Source organism: Ananas comosus, linkage group 9, assembly GCF_001540865.1.
Source record: "Ananas comosus cultivar F153 linkage group 9, ASM154086v1, whole genome shotgun sequence".
In the NCBI taxonomy this organism is placed as follows: domain Eukaryota; kingdom Viridiplantae; phylum Streptophyta; class Magnoliopsida; order Poales; family Bromeliaceae; genus Ananas; species Ananas comosus.
This window is the reverse complement of record NC_033629.1, coordinates 10547551-10566574: the sequence shown is the minus strand read 5'-3', so window position 1 is coordinate 10566574 and position 19024 is coordinate 10547551. Positions and strand designations below refer to the sequence as shown.

Genomic DNA, 19024 nt, shown 5'->3' with positions numbered 1-19024 from the left:
TTTTCTCAAATATTTTTTTTCTCAAATGTAATACCCGTCAATCACGTAATACTCAAAATTAAATTTAAAATTTGTAATGTCCGTCAAAATTTAATACTCGCAAATTTGTTAATTTAAATTTTAATTCATGATAGTAGATTTTCTTACGTGAGATGATAGATTCAATTTTAATGATTATTAAAATTTGGCATGCCATAAACGTTACATATTGCTAAAAAATTTCAATATCCGCCCAATCAAAACTAAATCGTTAATTAAATATAATTTTAAACATTTTTAGCAAAATATTTAATATTTAAGTAATGCGCCATAAAAGCGTAGAATATTTCTAGACAAAATTTAATACGTGCCCAAGCAAAAGTAATTAAATATAATTTTGAATTTTTTTAGCAAAATATTCAATATTTAAGTAATACCCGCTAAAACATTTTACGCATTTCTCAAATATAGAATATATCTTAATACCCTCACATATAATATTTATAATAATATATAATCTTATCTCATCATAATACCTATCACATAATACCTGTCAAAATAGTTTACGCATTTTTTAATATTTTCACGTATAATATATGCAGTATCTAATTTTATCTCATCATAATACTTATTACACAATATGTAGAGCATATCTTTTTTTGGTAGTATATTTTTTGGTATTTTCTTATTTTCACCTATATGTTTCTCAAATATAAAGCAAATATTTTTTTAGTAATATTTTTTTTTTAATTTTCACCTATATTTTTCTCAAATATTTTTAAATATTTTTTTTAATAATATTCTTTTTCATTCGTCCAGGTACATCGTGGTCATCCTCCTCATTGTCATCATCATCACCGTCGCCTTCGCTACTTTTGCCACAATTGGAGAGGTATTTTGATCCCATCTAAATATATTTTTTTTTAATATGCATTTATACTGTTTTAGCATATCTTATTTTAGTATTTTTTCATTTTCACCTATATATTTTCAAGGCAAATATAAAGCATATATTTTTTTAGTAATATCTTTTTTTATTTTCACCTATATCTACAGTATCCAATCTTATCTCATCATAATACTTATCACATAATATATAGAGCATATCCTTTTTTAGTAGCATATCTTTTGGTATTTTCTCATTTTCACCTATATGTTTCTCAAATATAAAGCATATATTTTTTTAGTAATATATATTTTTTTTATTTTCACCTATATTTTTCTCAAATATTTTTAAATATTTTTTTAATAATATTTTTTTCATTTGTCTCCGTTGTCGACAGGGGCCTTCATACTTTCAGACCAAACCTTTGTGCACCTTTCGGAACACTCACAAGGATGCTGGTTGGAGCTTGACCAGCACGAGGTCGCCTTTGCTGTAGCCTCGAGGCCGCCTATCCTTATCGTGGGCAAGATGGGAAAGGTCTCCTACTGTGTGCAGCTCCCGGCGTGAATCCACCCAGTATTCCATACGAGCTGCCTGAAGCCCTACCATGCCGACTGCGAAGATCCCTCAAGGAACATCTCAACCTGCCCCACCCCCACAATTTTCTCAGTCGAGAGGCGAGTTGACAAAATTCTGGCAAACAGAGTGCAGAAGCTACCTAGCGGAGCAGCTGAAAGGGAGTTCCTTGTCCAATGGAAGAACCTGCCAAAGGCTGAAGCCAGTTGGGAGCGTGAAGATGCACTTTGGCATGAAGAAGACCGGATCAGGGAGTACCAGCAGAAGACCTCGACGGACACGTCGGGATGAACAGAGCACGCAAGGTGGTACAAGCTGAAGACCTCGACGAGGGCGTCGAGAAATCAAGTGGGGGAGTCTGTCAGGGTTCTTTTTAGTTGTCAACGGCCCTGACTTTGTCAATAATATTGAGTTTGTAAAGAGTCTGTAAATGTTGTGTCGGGCACGACGTCGACATAGGATTTTCCTTGTTTGGGATAGGCATTGCTTGTAAATTGGCATCCGGTTGGCTACCCGCGGGTTCACTTGTGCTACGCATCCAAGGGACATAGGTATTTCGCTAACGATGGCTGCTCATGCGACGGATTGAGCCGGACGCGTGTCGGACATGGGTCGGCGGCCTATTTTCTATGGGTGTGCGGAGCGGGGAAAACGTACCTCTCGATAAGCACCTTTGTACCCCCGGGGTGCCAAATGGGTGGATGCCAATATGGGGTAGTACGGGAAGGTTGGGTAAGACGTATTAAGTGAGCCCGCTTCGCTAAATGCGTAGTGTCTTAGTGATCATTTTGCCCTCACCAGCCATGCCCGACCAAGTCGAGTCGTGTGCCTTTCGCTTGTAGTCCAACTTTTCGTTATCAATAAAATACTCGTTGCTTGTGCTAATTTGCAGGATTCCTTTACGTGCTTGCTCTCAATTCTCAGTCGTTGTCAATTTGAGAAGTTGTGCCTCGGGACGGTTTGGCTGGCTCATTTGTGCAGGTGATAGACGAGCGCCGCGCGGGCTTTTCGACAAAAAGTCATTAGACCCGTGACAAGTGTATCAGAGCCAGGTACATCGTAACCGTCCTCCTCATCGTCGTCATCATCACTGTCGCCGGCACATTATCGTTTTCGCTATCTTCGCGATCCCATCTAAATATATATTCTTTTAATGTGCCTTTATATTGTTTTAGCATATCTTATTTTAGTATTTCTCATTTTCACCTATATATTTCTCAAATATAAAGCATATATTTTTTTAGCAATATTTTTTATTATTTTCACCTATATTTTTCTTGAATATTCTTAAAATTGTCATCGTCATCCTCATCGTCGTCATCGTCATCACCGGCGTCGGCACATTGCTGCCTTCGCCACAGTTGGAGAGGTATTTGAATTCTACCTGAAATTTTGTATTAATGTATCTTTATACAGTTCTAGCATTTTTTTTTTTAGTATTTTTTCATTTTTACCTATATATTTCTTAAATATAAAGCATATATTCTTTTTAGTAATATCTTTTTTATTTTCACCTATATTTCTTCCCGTCGGCACTGGCATATCGTCACCGTCCTCCTCAGCGTCATCGTCATCACCGGCCCATTATCATCTACGCCACCTTCGCCACCTATACTACTTCAGTTTTTCTCAAATGTTGTAGAAATAGTTGTCCAAGTCAATCACTCTCTATTTGTACGAAGTAATGGTGTAATCGTTTTAAATGTGAAGTTGTCATAATGGATAAAACAGTAAAGGGTTTCCAACTTTATCATTTCATATGAAAAAAAATTATTAATAACTAATTATTTAGATGGATTTGAAGTATGAATCAGATTAGATTGATCCTCTGGAACAAGATGGTGCTAACACAGACGCTATTACAAAAATTCAGTTGTTGTATTAATAGCAGTGCACGTTAATATCGATAATTAGGATAAATATACTTTTTAATATTTTATTCTTTTTGTAGTATTTTAAATTTATTTAGCAACGAGTTTTGCAAATAAATTAAATTGTGCTTAATCCACCTATTCCAAAAACTCAAGAAATAAAATTAAAGTAAAAAATTTTACTTATATAAATTCTTATTAAATTTCTATTCTTTACTAATTTTATCTATTTTGATGATTTACTAATGTTTACTTTATGATTTTTCTTACTTTCAGTATACATATAAGCAATGACTAGAAGGAAGATAAATATTTTTTTAAGTAATGGTTAAAAATTCACATTTTTTTTCAACTTTTTTATCTGTTAAATAATGAAATAATTGTGACATTTTCAGTTAGCTTAGTGACAAATTTTATTTTTTTTTTTTGATGATATGTATACTGAAAGTGTATTTTTTTTTATGATATTGTAATTCTATTTCTTATTTCTATTATTTTATTTTAATAATAATTAAAAACNAAAATAAAATAATGAAATAATTGTGACATTTTCAGTTAGCTTAGTGACAAATTTTATTTTTTTTTTTTGATGATATCGTGATGGATTTTGTATTTTTTTTTATGATATTGTAATTCTATTTCTTATTTCTATTATTTTATTTTAATAATAATTAAAAACCATATATCGAATTTATAATATTTATTTATAAATATTAAAAGGAATTACAGTGAACTAGATCTTGAATTACATTCCTTTGACCTTAACTTCAATTACCACACACACAATACAGAATACTCCGTCACAGATCTGTACACATAAAGGCCATGCATAAGACCTTAATTTTTTATAAGAGTTTCTATAGACAGCTCACATCTCATAGCTGCGGTCACGGATACTCTCATATAGGTGGTGTTCTATAGGGATGTGTGTAGAGCCAAATATCCTGCAAATTATCACCTCGAATCCTATTAAGAACTATAAGCTCAATCTCATCACTACACAGAATATTACTTACCATAGGAATGAGATTGGAGCTTAGCTCATCTATATAAGCCGTAGAAAGTGCTTTTTGGCTAATCTAACAGCTTATTTTTATCATATTATATCTTTGGGTTATTTGCATACACGTCCCTACAAACATAGTGAATTGCAGAAATATCCCTGCAAAACGGAAACTTCATAAGTTATCCCTGCAAAAGTCTAAAGTTATGCAGATATGTCCCTGCCGTTAAGGACTGTTAGAAAATTTTCGTTAACCACGGTTAAAGTACTTAACCATGGTTAATTATAACGTAAATTTAAGATCCTACCCTTCTTCTTCTTCATCCTCTTCTTCTTCCCTCTTCTTCGTCGCCGGCGAGAGCGGCGGCGGCGGCGACGGCGAACCCTCTCTCTTTCTTTTCCTCCTTCTTCCTCTCCCTCTTCCTCTTCTCTCTTCTTCATCGCCGGCGAGGGAGAAGATGCGACGGCGGCGGCGAACCCTCTCCTTCTCCCTCTTCTTCTTCCTCTCCCTCTTTTTTTTCCTCTTCCCCTTTCTCTTCCCTCTTCTTCGTCGCCGGCGAGGGAGGAGATGCGGCGGCGGCGCGCGGCGACGAACCCTTTCCCTCTTCATCTTTCTCTTCCCTCTTCCTCTCCCTCTTCCTCTCATTCTTCCTCTTCCCTTTTTTTCTTCCTCTCATTCTTTCTCTTCCCTCTTCTTCGTCGCCGGCGAGCTCGACCCGCACCGTCGCCGCCATCCGCTCTGGCGGCCCGAAGAGGAAGAGGAAGAGAAAGAGAAGGGGAAGATGCTTTTGGAGGGATATATTTGTGATGGCAAAATAGTCATTTCACATAAAAACTGTTAAAAAATAAACAGTTCTCTAACAGATGTTAATCAGAGGGACATATCTGCATAAATTAAGACTTTTGTAGGGACAACTTATGGAGTTTTCGTTTTGCAGGGATATTTTCGCAATTCACTATGTTTGCAGGAACGTGTATGCAAATAACCCTGTATCTTTTTTAAGAGATCTTCTATCACAAAGGTTGGATTCCCACTATAGAAAGGCCCTTCGTGGGTAAAGTCTCATCCCCTCGATGACTTCAATATTTTCGTTCTATTCAGATATTTCGTCAAATAATTGATAAGATTCTTTTTAGATATGATAAAACTTAAAGAAATAACATAATGAGACATCTAGCAGACTTTTGTCTCAATTTAATATGCCTACTAGCCTTAGAATTTAACTTTCGTCTCAATTTAATATGTCTACTAGCCTTAAAATTTATCATTTCTTTTTAAAAAAATTAATTACAGCTTGAGAGTTATACTGAATAGAAATAGACGGAATAGGAGAAGAAATCAAAGAAATCTATGATAATATATTCTTGAGCAATTAGATTCCAAAACAAGTAGTGTCAAGTGCAACCAACTCAGCCTCCATAGTGCTTCTGATTATTATAGTCTGTTTGGTAAATTGCCAAAAAATTGTACTACCACCAAGAATAAATACATAACCATACGTAAATTTGATATCCAAAGATTCAAAAATCCAATTGGCATTGCTGTATTTCTCAATTATAGCAAGATAGTCAACAAATTTGAGAGGATGAAGAGAGTACCTTTACTGTAATGAAATACTCTCTTCAGAGCAATTCAAAAAGTCATACTAGGGCTACTAGTATATCTGCTCAATCTCACTATGACATAGACAATATCAGTTCTAGTCCTATTGGTAAGATAAAACATTAGAGAACCAATAATCTGTGCATATCTATCTTAATTTATAGGATTATTAGTGCTCTTCACAAGTTGAACATTAGGATAAAAAAAGTAGAAACATGAGAGTAATCGGAATATTCAAATTTATTAGGAACAATTTGGGTATAATGAGATTGGATCAAACGAATAGAAAAAGAAGAATCTAATTATCTTCATTTTTAAAATTACAACTGTTTCGTCAAGATCCTTCATATTAAAATAGTCTCATAAGAAAGATTTGATTTGATTAATTAGACCAAGATCAAAAATAAGAATTAGAATGTCATCAACAAAGAGGCAAAGAAGGATACAACGATCATCAAATCTCTTAAAATAGAGACAGTTGTCAAAATCGTTGATTAAAAATTTATATGATACAACAACACACTACAAGAGAATTAGGTTTTAGCGACACATTTTTGGAACACTTTTGTGTAAGTGTCTCCATTTATGTATAATTTTTATTTTAAAAAATAAATCTAGTAAATCCCAAAGATAAAGCCCAATTTTCCAAAACAAAATTTATAATGTTCAAAAACTTCTAAATTATTAAAAAAATAGCAAGGCCCAAATAGAAGCCCAAATACAAAAAAAAAGGAAAAAAAATCTAATCGCTCCCCTCGCTCTCCTCGCTCCCCTCCTCCTCCTTCTCCACATCCGAACGAATCGTCTTCTCCTAGGTCGTATCCTCTTCTCCCCTCGCTCAAACGCCCTCGCTCTCCTCCTCCTCCTCCGTCGCCGCAACCGATGAGTTAGGGTTTCGGCGGCCGGAGTTCGGCCGCGAGGATCTCGCGGGGACCGTCGCCGGAGGAGTAAGCGCCAAACGTCGAGGCGACGACGGTGGTGGGGAAGCAGGAGTCCGGCGACCTGGTTGTGCTCGTGGCGGCGTCGAAGGCGTGGAAGGTGTAGACGGAGAAGAAGGTGAGCTCGATCGATCGATTATCCCATATATTAATCTCTTGTTAGAATCTCTTGGCATATATATATGGTAAAAGTTTTCTATACGATCTGATTTTGACCCGTAGAATTTCTATTTACCCCGTAGAATCTCTTGCTTCCCACTACAAGATTTATATATCATAGTTTGTCCCGTAGAATTTCTATTTACCTACAAGACAATAATCATAGCAGAGCATACAACACAATAAGAACTTGTTGAATTTTTTGATTATATGACATTAAATATCAAGATTTGAGTTATTGGTATTAGTACCATAATAATTTTTATTTTGTTATGTAATTTTCTAGTTCATTTAATATGGGACAATTTGAGGTACATATATATACAGGGTGTAGTAAAGAAAAGGTAGAATTGAGAAAAGAACACCAATTAATTATTAAAACTTGAGGTAAGCAAAAAATTCAAAATGATTTTGACAATGAATAATAAACATCAACTTAAAGTAATAATAGTTGAGAAATTAACCCTTCTTGTGGGGAAATTAAAGCACCTTGCACTTGCTTTAGCCATCAAATGATGTTTGCAAGTCTCAATCCTCTAGAAAGAAGATATTCGTCCAATCAAATTGGAAATCTAGATGTAGGCAAATTTTTTCACCTGCTTTATAATTTTTTTTTGTTTAAAGAAGCCCGTAGGTTGTTTCTTAACCCCGAAAGATACCCTAATAAAAGCTATTTCAGATTTCAGATGAGCACTAGCGTGGATATAAATCTTACATTCTATTCATCCAACAGTTTTTTTTTTCAGCAGTCTTATTAATTATGTTATTTAATACTATAATTCTTAAAAAAGTTTACTGGGCTAAATGTAAAATTTATATTCTACTTTTGAGTGTACAAGTAGTACTTTTCTTTTTAGATTCAGCGGACAGTGACTATGGTCCCTAAGCAACTGTATTGTGATTGAATAGCTCTCCTAATTTATGATTGAATGCAACTTAAGTTTGTTTAATTAATTGAATCTTATGATGCGTGTGAGCCAATTGATAAACATGCCAAGGCATTCCGCTCTCGATCAGTGCGTGTCGACCGCATGCATGCGCGCACAGCTCCGATAGCTTTGTTTGTTCTTGAATTTGAATTTTAACTGTATTTGTAAAATTTGTTTCTATTTCCGGCTTAATTAGAAAAATGAGATTCTTAATTACAATCATTTATTTTAGATTAGGATTTGACTCTTGGTTATACGCTCCTATTTTTAAATCAAAATAATGAGACTAGATGATTTCAGACTGTTATTCGAAAACAATTTCTCTGATTTTCATTTCAGACCTATAACTTTTCTAACGAGACATTTCGCAAACTTACCGATCATATCTAAGGACTTAATGTTTGAGACATGAGGTTTTAAGTTCAAAATCTAGTTGTATTATATTTCTAGCTGAGCTTATTTTAAAAAATGAACAAAACATGTAAAACGTTATCTCTCTCTCTCAAAAAAAAAGCAAGATACTTTCTAGACTTGCCCTAGTTCGTTTAGCTCATAAAATTGGTTTTGCTGCATTAAATTGTTTTAACCATATGATAGAAGTGTTTAAGAGGTCACTGGGCCGCGCGGCCTTCGCTAGAGATGCTTGGTAAAGAGGTAGCGATGAAGAAGTGAAAAATGGAATTATCATGCCAAAAAAAGCAATTGCCAAAACCCTATTTTCTATTTTACAAAAAATGAAGAGTTCTACTCCCAGTCAGATAATGTATTCAAAATTAGAATTCTACTCAGAATCCTTCCTTTTCTTTCATAGTTGGCACTCAGAGATCCCTGACTTGTAGCCTAAATAGTTTTATATTTCTAGTTTGATTTCAGCTTATAGCTAGTTTTAGTAGTTATGAATAACTCCCAAACTTCAGGAACTTTAATAAAGAAAATATCTATTGACAGATCACAGATACCCTGTTTTTGATTAAATGGCCGTTTTGCTATTTCGCCCTCAATGTAGTTCACAGTGTCGTTTCAGTGAGATTTAGCTACCAATGCCGTGTAGCTGCAACACCATCAGTTCGACGGACTTATTGTGGGAGGGAGAGGAGGCATAATGGTCATTTAAAAACATTCGGTTGGTCAATGAACACTTTTGCATGGTTTTTTTAAGTTTGAAAGGATGAAATAAGCTTAGTTTTTGAAAGTGTGCAGGGATAATCTGTTATTTGAGCTAAGTTGCAGAGATACACCAGCAATTACCCTAGAGGAAATAATGAGAGAATAGGCAGGATCACCAGCTACAGAGAATAATAATGATTATACACCAAGTAAGTTCAAAAAATAAAGAACCAAAAACATGCGACTCAATAAGCAAGGTATTAAACTTAATAGATCCTAATCATGAGAAAGTAACACATTATGCACCAAATGGGGTATACAAAAGGCAAAGCCTAACGCTTCTTATGCTAAAGATAAGACATGAGCCTGTAGGAATTAAATGACTAGGAGCCCAAGGACAGGGCTAACCTGTTCCAACAAAAAACTCCTAGGACAAAGCCGATTGGGTTACATTCAAATCCCTATCCAGGCATAGTTATGACCCAATATGACCCAACCATTAACACACTTTATCATAGGTTATTTGAGTTGAGCTGATCCTAAAAAGCAATGAACTAGAAAGCTTAGTTGGCACTAATTGCAAAATAAAAGATAGAAGATAAAAGAAACAACAAATTACTTAGGAGACTAAACTATCAAAGACAAAAAAAGTATACATTAAAAGCGACAGATTCTTAGTTTCTATGTTTGCATGATGCTTGTGTAACCAAAAGCCCCCCAAAAAAAATGTAGATAGCCCAATGTTGTACCTGGGCACGAACGGAACCGCTGAGATGACAAAAAATGTATACATTAAAAGTGACAGATTCTTAGTTTCTATGTTTGCATGATGCTTGTGTAAATACCATTCTCACAACCAAATATTATGATGACTGTTTTTTGTTTTCTGTGCAGCTATATCGGCATTTGTGTACCAAATTATGTATTTCACTATGTAGTTAGTGAGTTGGTTATCGACACATACAGTAGTTTTTTTAACTGGTCTTATTTTGAATCTTCATATGCAGTTCGGATGTCGCACCTGAAATCTGATTTGTTAATTGTACTTTGGGAGTACTTTCTAAAGAAGCAAGCGATGAGTTTAACTATGTTTTTTGTGGTCTTTCACTTTCATTTTGCAGGTTTCTCTGTTCTGCGAGGACGTGCGTCGCCTTTGAACATTTGTTCTTACTACTAGTGGTAAATGTTTTCATGCTAAAAAATTATTGCTTTTAGGTATGGTTTGTGACTGACACAGGGGCCTTGCTTGTGTGGATCTCGAGTGTCCTTTTTTTGTTTTGGTTTTTTGGTTTTTTACCTCCCTAATGTTTACTGTTTATCACTTTTTGCAATATAGGGAGCTCAATCGCATTTCTTTTTTGAGTTTTGTTGCTATTTCATTTGTTAACCCTTGGATTTGTCTTGGCAAGTGGTAGCATGCTTGATAGGCACCCTAAACAGGATATTACTATTAATGATGCGCCAATTGTCTGCTTCGAAGTTTTTACTACTGTGTCAGCATTTAATATAATTGCTTTGAATGCCTCTTATCGTTGACCAATGTGGTACCGACTTGGTTTAGCTTTTTGATCAATTTCTTTTGTTGGGAAAAGCTGATCAGACGCTCGACAATATAGGTTTCAAAGGGACATAATAAATTAAAAAAAGTTCATTGTGATATTTCAAACTATTTAGTACTAGTGTTTAAAGCTTAATGTAGTAGACTATTGAATTAAGATGGATTCGGGTAGTCATTTCAAACTATTTAGTACTAGTGTTGGCAAATAAGTTTGTCACTTCGTTGTGATATTTCAAACTATTTTTTGTAGATTAATCTTCAGTGCCAAAGTCATTTAGTACTAGTGTTTAAAGCTTAATGTAGTAGACTCTTATTAGATACTGTGATCTCTCATATGTTCCTTCTTTTAAGTTGTATGTTTCTCTATCAACTCTTGTACACATTGTGTGTTTAATTATATCGCTGCATAGTCAAAAAATTTCTGCAGAATTATTGATCAAAGGGGTATAATCATGGAGCTTGGAATTTTAATCAGGATTAAATATGCATGTAGAACATATTTGATGCAACTGGTGGAGCAAAATTGTACTAGTCTTGGTTTTGTGGATAATTGCTTTTGTTTCCTTGTCCCTAAAATGAAAATAGCTTTATATCTTAAGCATTCGCATTGTGAATTTGTTTCTCTCCATCTCTCTTAGAAGACTAATTAGTGATTGGGGAGCCACCATCTTAATTGCTACTAAACGAAATGGAGATGCATGTATTAAATTATTTTTTGAGTATGATAATCTGTCACTTAAATAATGTGTTGCTCATTGTCAAATAAATTTTTTTTTTTAATATGAAATGATTATCTAATACTAGAAAATTTATTTGTTTAGGTTTCAGACGCATCTAGCGCTCGTAATATTCATCCACAACCTCATTGCCCTTCGGGTAAAATTAAACTTATATTAATTGGTTTTCATGTTAAAAGATTGTTTGACTAATCTTTTATTAACTTCAGTATTGTTTAATTTGTAGGTTCAACATCTTAATTGCCGAGCTCACTACGACTGGATCTGATATGATATTATTAGCTTTTGTTTTCATTTCTCTTTCTCTTGGGTTAAAAAGTTAGAAATTGTTGGTACTATAATTTAGTGACTAAATACTCGTTTAAAGATATATGGATAATACCTTGAGACATTTTGGTATTAATTAGTGTAACTACAAAACTTCTTTTATATGCTTTCTTTGTTAATGCAAATCAAGACGAATAAAATTAAAGATATGCTTAATGATAATCATCGTGGAGTGGTATTATATTTTAAAAAGTGTGATGCATCAAGAAAAATTTGGATATTTAAAGAAATGGGACAGTTATAAAGTGTCGCTGAAATTAAAAAAAAGTGTTGTTAGAATATTATTTTGCATCACTTTTATGTGCTGCTAAAAGCTTAAATAAGTGTCGGTATATTAGTAGCACTTTTTTTAGATTATACCGACACTCTTAAAAAGTGTCACTATATACCTAGTGACGCCACATATAGCAACACTTTTAAAAAGTGTCGATAATTTAGCCAGCAGCATTTTTTTTGACCTATACCGATATTTAAAAGTGTCGCTATATACCGTTTCTGTTGTAGTGAATAAAAATATTATTAGTTTAATAATAATAGAATAGGTGAGAGTATTTGTAACATAATTGTAAAAGGGTCGTGATCCCTTGAAGAATCACGACGTGCATTAGGTCATCTCTTTCCCTCAAGTAATCATTGAAATAGATATGGTAATCTCTATCCATATCCACACATATATTCACGGATTATTGGTAAATTTATGAGTATAAGGCACTAATATTTTTACCAAAAAAATTGAGAGTAAGAAGAGTGGGTACCAGTCAAATTATAGATATTTTGAACGACCCACTGGTAACTGCGGGTACCCATATATAGAGTCCGGCTGGAATACTATCGATAGCACCTAGAATTTGGTGCTATCGAGTTTTCCACCGTTAGATATAACCCTTTGATTAAGATTATACTATTCAACCAACCATTTACTCAATCCTAGGGGGCCCACATCATCCTAATCACACATTTCTCAATCCAAAGACTAAAAAACTAATAGCACCAATTACTTGGTGCTATTGATAGTATTCCAACCTAGTTCCCCATATATATATATATATATAGTAGGGCTACTGTACTATTAGGAGCACAGTAGCCCTTATGCTCCTAACTTTTTAACCACTCATCAAGTTTGATGGATGGTTAGAAAAGAAGGGGGAAGAGATATTGAAGAGAAATTGAAGGAGAAGAGAAATTGAGACACCCAATTTCTCTCCAATATCTCCTCCCCCTTCTCATTCTAACCACTCATCAAACTTGATGGGTGGTTAGAAAGTTAGGAGCACAAGGGCTGCTGTGCTCCTAAATAACACAATAGCCCTGGGCCTCTCTCTCTCTCTCTCTCTCTCTCTCTCTCTATATATATTATTAGATATAATATATATACTCTCTCTCTCTCTCTCTCTCTCTCTATATATTATATATATATAGTATATATATAGAGAGAGAGAGAGAGAGAGCAGGGTTACTGTGCTATTAGGAGCAAACACAGCCCTTGTGCTCGCTAACTTTCTAACGCATTGATAGGTGGTTAGAATAAAAGGGAAAGAGATATTGAAAAGTAATTCAAGGAGAAAGAAATTGAGAACACCTAATTCTCTTCAATATCTCACCTCCATCTCATTCTAACCACCCATCAAACTTGATGGGTTGAATTAAGAAAGTTAAGAGTACATGGGCTGCTGTGCTCCTAATAGCACAGTAGCCCTGCTCTCTCTCTCTCTCTCTCTCTCTCTATATATATATAATATAAATAAAATAAATGAATGTTTGTTTTGTTTTTTTTATTTTTAGGATCCGAATTTTAATTTTTCTTAGTGTTGTTTTAAGACTATATTATCTATCGTATTTTAAACATATTGTGATATTTTAAACAGTAGATTGTGTTACGATTCTTTAAATATTATATATGTATTTTGTGTTTGAAAAATATAAGAATTTTAAAAAAGCACCTTGCGGTAACTCGCATATCTCCTCGCCCATGAGGGGGCGGTATGGATAAAGATGTTGTTTATCTAAAAATTTATAGATAAACTTTACACATGCCCAAATGACTGCGGATATAATGATCCACTTGCGGATCGTCCAACCTGCCTATTTGCCAGGCCTACAACGGAGGCATCATGATCTCTCGAAGAATCGCGACGCGTTTTAGGTCATCTCTTTCTTTCCTTGTCAGGTAGTAAAGTTTGTTTCCTAAGAAATTTGAATTGTGGGGTCATTTCTTTTTTTCTCCTCAAAAAGTTAAGTTTGTTTCCTCTGAAAATTGAATCACTAAAAAAACCCCTTTCTCTCCATTTTGTACCTCAAATTCCACTAGAGAGGAAAAACTTCCTACAAGACATAACTAACCTTTTGACCTTTTCCAACCTAAAGAATCCTAAGCCTTTGACCTCACCAACACTCTTTCAACTTCTGGTATTCTCCCTGATCATCTCACTGTAGTGAGAAGCCTCAAAGCACAAATTCAAGAAAGTGTTCTCCATTACAGTATTTTATATAGAAATAATAACAATAATATTTCGTCGTATGCTTTCATATTCTAGAAAAGTACATGAACAACATTGTCCTTCGATATCTTTTTAACATAAATTTACCATAGTATTTAATAATCATATGATTCATATCTAACCAGGCTTAATGAGATTGTCTTGGTAAAAATCTTGCGTGGAATACCTATTGCAAAGAAGGCTTTATCGGTCAACCTAAAAACTACACCTCGTGTGGCGGGTATTTTTAAATTCAACTTAGAAAGATATTAGCAAAAACAATATTGTTTTACTACTTTTATGTACGATGACAGCATTTGATTGGGTGTTAAAATTCATAAGTAAAATACCTATTAATAGTGGGTCTATTTGGATGTCGGAATAAGTTATCCAATAATATATAACTTATTCAGTTGAAAATTTTATTTTGTAATTAGAAGGAAGGAGTTTAATTTTTTCTTACCCCTTAAAGTTTTAGTATTCATGATATTGTAGAATAATATAGGCTAAATGCACTTAACTTCCTTCAATATATTATGTGTTGCACTTAATTAACTCCTTAGATAAAAAATATATGCACTTAACCTCTTTGAAAACTTACGTTGATAGCATTTGACCTCTTAGATTAAAAGAAAAACAAAATGCACCTCACCCTCTTGCGAAGGAGAAAAAAAAAAAAAGGTAAAAAGTAGAGGCATGCATGTCTAGTCATTTCACTGTTCTTATAAACACTGTAATCTGATAAGATATATTTGATCTTTTGAGAAAACTTAAGTGCATATTTGTTATATCTAGGAGGTAAATTGCAATATGTGATATATTGAGAGGAGTTTATCTCCATTTTGACCAATAATATATTTTATCTATAAAATGATTTATTTTATTTTGAGAAAATAGCTTGAAAGCTAAATAATATGGTAAGTCATTCTAGACATTTGGTGCGACTTCTTATCTAGCAGATACTATAACATTTTTACAGTATAATAAATATATATACCGAATAAGATATTCAATATTCGCGTATCCAAACATGGTAGAGAAGAGACTTTCTCAGTAGCACCAATATGTGGTTGCCTAGTAACATAAGTTCCCATATGGCTTCCCCAAGAGTGTCCACACTTCCCATGTGAAGCCCCATTCATAGCCATGCACCCACCACCCCCAACCAACCTTAGTGGGAAGTGGACAGGCCTTGCATTTCAACTTGGGCTTGTCTCTCCAAGCACAAAGATGCAAGGAAAGGAAATTACAAAGGTCAAAAGTCATTTGCCGAGTGTCTGTTTGGCTTTGCTTTTGCTACCGTCTTTTTATACAGAAAGTTGAAATAAGTTTTTGAACCTTCAAACATATATAATTTTGAATTTGATCTTTCTTTCTGCTTTATTATAGTGAGATCGAAGCCGTTGGGATTTATTTTAATGGACAAGATATATATTAGCATCTCAAACATTTCTACTTCATCAATTCTTCGTCAAGGGCATATTTAGGTTTGATATAGGCTGGATGCAGTGTTGCTCATTAAAGTGTTAGCTAAATGATACTTCTAGAAAGAGCTTTAATATTAAATTCTTCCAAATAAGAAGTCTCTCTCACTGGAAAAACAAAACAATGAGTTGGAGTGTTTGATTTTGCGTCCTTGGAATTTCATTCAGCTTCTGCTACATAAGTGGCCCGAAATAACTACTAAGTGCTTACATGACCAAGCATACGAAAGCGCCTTTTTTTTAACTCTTTCATTTCACAAGAAGAAATGAAGATATTCGATAAACAAAAAATTAAGTTTAGAATTTTGGTAAGAAGGAAATTTGCACTGTAAGAAAATCTCATTATAAGAATGCATTTCGCACGATGCTCGGGAAAAGCATCTATAAGTATTCCTACAATATAGCAAACTTTGATGCTTTGAAAAGTTTTAAAAGATAAACTTCACCACTATTTTTTAATTTTTTGATACTTTAAAGCGTCAGGAGTTTGAAATACTTTTATGTTTTAAAGCGTCTATATTTCACCAACGCATGGTATAAGCGTCGGTATATTTATAGCGACTCTTCATTTTCCTATGCTTTTGCCAATGCTTTTAAATATGACAATAGCCTATTTTGGAATACTTTTTTAAGCACCATTAATTATTGAAAAACCATCCTTATCAGTTATTTTTCTTGTAGTATCACATAAGCTTACAAGCAAAAGAACAAATTTCTAGAGAGGATATTTACTTTTATAAAAGTAATTCAGAACCATTTTAAAGGCTTAATTATTTGGAACATATTTTTGCATAAGCTTTAACCAAATCTTCAACCACTTCAACATTTGAGAAGCCAAAGTTGTGGGCGTAATAAGAAGTTCTGCAGAATTCGCTAGAGTAAGAAGAAAAGGGCTATTAGATCGATATCATAGCAAAAGCTCTAAATTTAAAGTTTTCGCTTTTAACTTAAGCGCAAGGGGAAGGACAGAAAATAATGTAACACCTCCCCTTTTAACAAACTCCACCCCTTGAACGCACCCTAAGCCTATATATCAAGCTATAGATAGATAGTACTTTATTTAATCACTTATTAATTTTAATGATTGAGTTAACAATAGGGTCAACTTGAATTAAACAAAGGTGATAAAGTAAACAAAAGCCTCAAACCTCTTTGTGTGTGCTTGGGCTTACAAAAAAAAAGAAGAAGGAAAAGAGAGAGAATAAAAGGCTCGCGTGCTTATTGCTCCATTCTCTCTTTTCATTTTGTGTCTTCATCTCACAGAGGATGTGGGACACTTTGTTTCAATAGGGACGCTTAAAAATAAATAAATAAAGAATGTTGCTACAAATAACCAAATATATTTTAGAATATTGTTGATGACATGACAATATCATTATTACACTCTGATCATTAATTACCATATCTCAAATATTATTATTAAACCCTAAACACCATCATTATACTTTAATTCTTAAATTTTAATCTCTTCGTATGGGTATTTAAACACATCAACGACATAACTAAATATCTCTAAAAGTGGGTTATCCCAAGCATTTCTCATAAATACATATAATGGGGACATGACTTGTTCACGTATTGTTGCACCCCTCTAGGGTTTTCCTTAACTACACGACAAGGGCCACTAGAGAGTGGGTTGGCCCTCATAAAGCTTTTGGATTTGTCCTTAGGGAGGAGAGAGAGAGAGAGAGAGAGAGGCTCCTATAATATTTGTAATACCGGCACTCCGGTAATATAGTCTCATTTTTTATTTTAGGGTGTTCAAATCAACGATCCACACCGTTAAAACTGATTTAGCGTCTTTAAAATTTTTAGGGATAAAATTTTATACTTTTTCGACTTAATTTATTTTATAATCAAATCATTTTAAAATTGTCAGTTTTCAATGGTTATTATGACGACTTTCTAGTTTAAAGATGTAGAAGAACCTAAATTTATCGGGATATATACGGCATGCAAAAACAATTCACATATTTTGTCAAAAACTACTTGGTATCGCTTTGAGATTCGTATAGAGTGACATTTGATGGCAAGCTAGGCTTGAGCATCTAATTAACTAGTGTGAGGCCTCCTAATAAGTTAATTTGTTTTCCATTTAATCAACTTTTACCCTGTTGTTATGTATTCATATTTTGTGCTAACAAGCTATACATGATTAGTTAGTGAGAAAGGTTCCTAAGGCACGCGTGTCCCCCACAAAGGTACAAAGGTTTTGCTCAAATTTGACCACATTAATAATTGTCGTTGGGGCATTAATTTTATATATATATATATATATATATATATATATATATAATGTATTGGATCCTAATTATAATAGAGGCTAACTCTCATGCACTAAGCTTTGCTCCCCTTCTTAGTTTCTCACGTTCACTCGATGTTGTATCATGAGACCAAACCCTATGGTTGGGTCCACCACCAACTCCTCGCACGTGCGGTTTACCTGGTCCACGCGTGCCTTATATATTCACACTTACACGAGAACTGTTTGATGCTATTTTTTGTTTTACTTTGCGTTCACAAACCAAATGCTTGTCAATCTAAGCTAAAATGTCAACACCTTTCGCTGGAACAAAAGCAAGTGCAGGGAGAGTTGCTCATTAGGAGAACTTAATTAATACATATAACACCTCAATAACTCCACATCGGATATAAAAATTAAGGGTTGTGATTGGAGCCGTAAAGATCTGACCCGTTAGCAATAGTAGTTTATTGAACGAAACCGCCATCCCAAATGTTTAATCCTAATAATTCTCAGTAGTAATAATAATTGATTTTACACAAAATAATTTCGGTCTATGCATGGGTGATCACCACAAGTTTGACGGGAGCAACTTAATTTGAACCCGTATAAACTATCTCTAGATTTTTATGCCACTTAGTAATTTTGGTCTATCTATGTACGGGTGATTGGAAGTGTGGTGGGAGTCAGATCGAATCATTACATTATTATTATGGATGTTATCATTATTTTATTTTCTTTTTTAAGAATCACGATTTTGGTCCCTATAATCTGGTCCAGAGTCCCCCCATCAGAACTCGAACTCCACTGACGATACCAATGGCTTGGTCTTGTCATTGTTGTTGTTATTATTATTATTATTATTATTATTATTATTGTATTGTTATTGTTATTCCTAGGCTACTATTCCATTAGTTTGTGGGAGAAGCCTCACACACGAAAAGAAATCAATTGCACGCTTGAAACCTCAAGCCCACCTACACCACCAACACCAACCTTGTCCTTGCCACCCTTTTTTATCTTTGTTCCTTTTGTAGGTCTCCTCAGAGATCGAGGTCCAAAATTTTGCATTTATTATGCATAACTAGTGTAGCAACCCATGCGATGCGGCGGATATAAATTTTTAGTAAAAATGTATAGAATAAATA

The 19024-nt window shown here is 34.1% G+C and overlaps 1 long non-coding RNA gene across 1 annotated transcript; it reads left to right on the top strand.

Moving 5' to 3' along the window:
* LOC109715621 lies at positions 6627-11865 on the top strand. Its single transcript, XR_002217707.1, has 4 exons — positions 6627-6974; positions 10173-10230; positions 11431-11485; positions 11573-11865. It is a non-coding gene; the product is annotated as an uncharacterized LOC109715621 (long non-coding RNA).